Source organism: Acomys russatus, chromosome 13 (genome assembly GCF_903995435.1).
Source record: "Acomys russatus chromosome 13, mAcoRus1.1, whole genome shotgun sequence".
In the NCBI taxonomy this organism is placed as follows: Eukaryota; Metazoa; Chordata; class Mammalia; order Rodentia; family Muridae; genus Acomys; species Acomys russatus.
The window spans coordinates 42,750,572-42,756,571 of record NC_067149.1 but is presented as its reverse complement, the minus strand read 5'-3'; positions in this window follow the sequence as shown (position 1 = coordinate 42,756,571).

Genomic DNA, 6,000 nt, shown 5'->3' with positions numbered 1-6,000 from the left:
CCAAACTGGGTTGGATCCTTCATTATCATTTTCCTCTTTATAATGATCTGTCCAACATCAGTCATCCCCACTAAGTGACTTGTTCCACAAGAACAGAGCCTTATTTGTTTTGTTTCTGGGACTTGGCAGAATAGTAGATGATCACTTTGTATTCTATGGTTAAACAAAGTTTAATTGCTTGATGCCTTAGAATGTTAGATTTGTTGTTGTTTTGTTTTTTAATGTATATAGTCGGATGAATCAGGTTATAGTCAAAGTTCTTAGCAGATCAAACAGATTTGTAATGAATGATTCTTGAGGCTGATACCTGCAATTGACTACATAATACACACAAATAAGACAGACCGTCAGGTGCAGTGGGAAGCTCACATGTGGGAGACGGGAGGATAAAGACTTTATTAGTTGTACATATAGGCAGTGGGTACAAGATGCTCACTGTTCAGCTCAACTCTGTGAAAACCTTTGTAATAAAAACCTGTGGGAAACACGGGGGTTTCAGAACAAGGCCTAAAACAAGGCCTTTGGGAGAAAAGCTGAAGAAACAATTTAATGTTAAAAATCAGTAACAGAGCTGGGCTTAGGTGGTAAAGTGTCTGCTGAGCAAGCATAAGGGCATGAACTTGATCCCCAGCACTCATGTAAAAAGCCAGGTGTGGTAGCACATGATTGTAATCCCAGTGCAAAAGATTACCAGATCCACAGGGCTTCTCATTAGCCCTCCTTGTCTAACTACCTTCAGGTGAGATACTGTGCCTAAAAAAAAAAAAAAAAGAAAAACAGGTGGACAATAATACCTGGGGAACAAAGCCCAAGGTTGACCTCTGACCTATAGGCTCACTGGCACAAGCACACATATCTACCTACACTCATATAAACACACACACACACACACACACACACACACACACGCACACACGCACGCACGCACACACGCACAGGCTCACATGCACATACACAGACACCTACAGGGAAAATAACAACAGATCAGAGTGGTGGTCTGAGCCTATGGGTCAAGCAACAAGACAAAAACAGGGATCTTGAAGTTTCTATGGATGTAGTTGCAACTGGAGGGGACAGATAAAATTGTAAAGTAGCCCTGATGAGAGTCAGATGTCTCTAAGCTCTTCCTCTTTTCTGTGAGGGATCAGCCTATGCTGCCTGGAATATACTATCTCACTTAATCTTTACAACCACCACAGGAGGTAGGTTTTATTACGGCCACAGGTGTGGCTAACGAGGAAGCTGAGGCTTAGAATTTGGTCATCTGCCGAGGTTGCTCAGCTACCGAGTGGTAGACCCAGTACCAACACCAACCCACGGCCTATAGACTTAGCCACTGGACATGCTGTCTCCCTGGGAAACAGAGGTTACTCTCCAGAGGGCCTTCAAGACCAAGTTTAGGAGTGTGAACTCTACTTCCTGAGCCTGGGGATTCACTGACGAGATTTTGATCAGGAAAATGACAAGGTCAGATATTTTAAACAAAGTGTGTCTGGTGGAAGTGGGTAGGAGAGTACAGCAGGAAGTTCAGTGAAAAGGCTATCACAGTGATGGTGTGGACTGAGGCCCTAAGACAGAACAAAAGAGCGGTCCTTGAGAAGAAATAACTGACTCTCCTCCTCCTTCTGATAAGATGTGGACTGTATTGAATAATTATTTGCAGTTAATGTTGGTTTGTCTATTTTAGAGACAGGGCCTCGTGTAGCCCAGAATGCCCTCAATCTATGTAAAGATGACCTTGAGCTTTTAATCAGCCTCCCTTCACCTCCCGTACAGTGCTCGGATGGAACTCAGGGAAACCCAGAGTCTTTAGATTCCAAGGGTTATGGTGTGTCAGCCTAGTGAACTCCAAACACCAAAGCAGCCGCCTAAATTTATTCTAGCCCAGAGCCCAAGCTCATCAGAGACCAGGGTGATTTGAGATCTTCAATTCAGTAGTTCATGGTTTTGGCCTTTTTAAAACCTAACCTCATTTTTTGCCCCCTGTCCTTACAATGTAGCTCCAGAGAGAAGCAAGAAGTCAAACCTTTGTTGTCCCAGGACAAATCCTACAGAGCCATACTTCCTCCGAAAACTAGATTTACAACTAGAAGTGTCTTCTTTTAAAACAGGGTGGAGGAACTTAGCCTGATCTGCTGGAGAAGCTTTGGCTCTCAGCTGAGAGCTGCCTGGAGGAGCTGGCTGACAGGAGGAAATTCTTATCAGAAGAGATGAATGCGGAGTAGCTGAAAATGACCAGAGGGGTGTCCCTTGGGGAGCATTCACCTACAAGTGGGGTGAGGTCTCTGTAACAGGTCTCCGATGGTCTCTCCCACCCTGTCCATCAGGTTATCACCCTGATAAAAGTGGAGGGGGATAGGGTCCACAAAGTAAGAGTAAAAGAGACATGAAAATACAGCCCAGTGAACAAACATGTATGTGTGTGTGTGTGTGTGTGTGTGTGTGACTATTAGAGAAATAGCAAATTCTCAGGCTGATGGGGTGTTGAATAAAATGAGGATAAACCAGAGGGAGAGACTAATTGTATTGTTTTTCTACATGTTTACAGTTGACAGGCTTCCGGTCCACAGAGACTTATGAGAGGAAACAGAACATTCAATTATGAGACCCTGTCTTTAAAAAATTCTCACTTGTTTATATTTGGACCTCACATATACTGTAGATCAATCCTTCGACTCGATTCCCAAAGAGAAAATTTCCTTGAAATCCCAGTTTACTCCCTAAGATGACAATTCTTAATCATTCTCTGTGTATGTCAAAAAGTCTGCTAAAACGTACACAGAACGCACAGAGCAGTTCGTCCAGGAATCTCTGGATTCCTAGGTTTAAATTTCCTGATCTTCCTCAAGTCACAGAAATTCAAGTAATGTACTTACAACAGATGTGCCTAAGCAGCAGCCCGGCTAGAACACGTTTAGTCTCCCGGAGGCATGGCTTCGGAGGAATCCAGACCACAGTGGGGGGGGGGGATAGTGGAGGAGGCGGGTTTAAGAGTGGGTCTGTGGTAGGATGGAGAGACAGGCTCTGATGCAGAGCACCTGCCTTGCTCTCAGAGAACCTGAGTACAGTTCCCAGTTTGGCTAGGAATTCAGCTCACACCCACTTGTAACTCCATCTCTGCCAGGAGGGATGGGGTGTGTTTCAGGCTTCTGGCTTTTCTGGGTACCTGCACTCACATATACCCAGACTCCCCAACACACACACACACACACACACACACACACACACACACACACACACACACATTAAAAATAGCAAAAATTAAAAAAATAAACCTCTTTTTAAAAAATGCTGGACTTGGCAGGTAGAGCTAGGTGAATCTCTGTGAGTTAAGGCTAGCCTGGTCTACATAGTGAGTTGTAGGCCAACCAAAACTACATAGTGAGACCCTGTCTTAATAAAATAAAAAGTTCATGAGAGTCTAATGGGATTTTTCATTTCTATACCTGCAAAGGTTACAGTGGAGGGGGGGGGAACACCCATTTGCTCACAATCTATCATTGCCAGTGGGAACCTTGGCAGCTGCATCTGTTTCTCCAGGTGTCCACCCTCAACTCTAATTCTCCCTCAACAGCTACAGCCTTAGGTCATTTCAGCTGGGTTTAAATTGCCCTAGAGCCCACTAGCCTGAGAGCGGGAGAAAGGCACTTGGCTACTTTGGGAGGCGTCACATGGCAGGGGGAACTGGGTGTTCCTTGAGACAGAGGTGGAATTTATTGTGATGGTCTCAGAAACAGCCATTGTTAGAAGTGGGCATTTAGCACATTAAATTCTTAAATTCACCCAGAAAAGGGAAATTGGAGACAGAAAAGCTAATAATCACTTGAAAGGTCAAATCAATTAGCCAACAATTAGCAGAGCCTGGATGTAAACTCACACTTGATTCCAGCGCTCTCCACTGGCTCACATTATCTTCCCCCTTCCTCCTGGCCTGTCACCTGCTTCTACACACCTCTCCTTGGAGAGGAAACCCATTCCATTTGGCTCAGGAAGGACACATCCTACATGATCCTGAAGACAGGATTAAGGCCTGTTTATTTGTCTACTAACTCCCATCATGACTGTGGTAAACGGCCTAAGTGCCTGGGCCTCGATTTTCTCATCTGTAAAGAAGCAGTAAGACTAGTCACTTCTTTCAACTGTAAAGCTCAGGGAATGTACTCTTTGCTCCTACCCCTCTCCCAGCCGGCAGGCCTCCACAGCTGTGGACTCGTCCCAGCTCTCCCCTACCTACCGTGTAGGCTTTTCTGACCTGGAGCTAGACATCCACTCCACCGAGACACGTACAGCTTGTCCGTCTTACATTTGCCTAACGCCGCTTACTCAGTCTCTTTCCACATCTTATCCGGCCTCATCTGAATCCCTCACGTATTTTAACTCAGACTATTCTCATTTACGAACGAGTCACAATATATGATTTAACTCCTACAGTGAGGGACAATTGTCTGTTTCCATTTTAGGTTGGGTTTTGTTGTTGTTGTTGGTGGTGGTGGTGGTGGTGTTTTTTTCCGTGTTGCAACCAATATTCTTTTGCTTGCTTTCCTTGTATATATGAAGTTTCGACAAGTACCCAGAAGTGAGAGTCCTGAAGCACAGCTGGGCACTGTCGGATCGTGTTGGAAGTGATGCCCCCACGGTGGTAGCGCCCACACATGTTCCCACCAGCAGTGTGTAAGCGTTGAGTTTCCCACATTCTCGTTGATAACTGTCAAGCTGAATTTTCCAAGCTGACTCCATGACTGCATTCCTTAAGACAGTACACTTGCTTTCTCTGTTCACACCATCTCCCCTATAAGGCTGTAGATTTTGTGAGTGCAGAAACCTTGGTTAACTCGGTTTTATATTCTTCCCATGAAATTTGTTGAGCTGAGTGAATACACACAGAATTGTCAGCAAACTCATAATGAACAGAATTTATTCACTTGATCCAGGAGATGGGGGCACCCTATGAAGACAGGCATGGATCTTGCTGTTTGCTCCTCTGGGCTGAGATTGTCTGAGGGAATTCCACAAGCTATAGAGAGGTAATCTGATCTGCATGGAGGGCAGGGCTGGCCTACAAACCGAAAGATTGTGGCCCAACTTTTGCTCATTTTCACTCACACTACTCACTGGATGTTTGACTATTGTACCGTCTTCCAAGTCTCTCAAGCCATATTAAGTACCAAGAGGCCTGTTTCTCAATGGGATATCCCCCCGACTCCTACGGATCTATTACTAGGGGGTAGGTAGAACTCCTGGGTCCCTTGGACTGGGGTACCGCATGACTATGGCAAACGCCTCCCCTTTCTGTCACCCTAACAGTCCCTCCAGGGTGACTCATTTTCCTAAATAAGCTACGTGTGGTTTTGGTTTGACATCACATGTGAATGAATGAGTAATTTTTTTAAGAACCAGACTTATTTTTGATCCCAACAAGACATACAGTGCTTGTTACTCATAGTTTTACGCCAGGGGGTCAACACTGGTAACAAGTCCACCAACCTTTTACCCCTTTTCCTCCCTTGGCCAGGTTTGCATATACATCATGTGGCCACACTGTGAAAATTTAGTAAAATTATTCCTTATTGATCCTGCCAGATTAAATAAGATACAGCAAAGTGAGTTAAAGCCATGTGCCCCGCTGTGTTACTACTTGGCTTTCTCTTTGTAGTGTGCATATGTGTATGCATTTGCGGGTGCGACCACATGTGTGTGCAGGCCCACGTGCATGTGTGTGAACACATGTGGAAGCCTGAGCTTGAGTCTGGATCTCTTCCTTGATGCTCTCCACCTCATACATTGAAATGGGGTCTCTAGCTGAATTTAGAACTCAACCTTTTCAGCTCTGGGGATTCCCTCTCTCTGCCTCCCACACACTAGGATTATAGGCAGGCAGCCACTCCCACCTTGCTTTTCCCCCACGGATTCTGAGCATCCAAACTTTTATTTGGTCTTCATATTTATTTCAGGTTTGTTGTTGTTTTGGTTTTTTGAGGCAGGGTTTCTCTGTGTAACAGC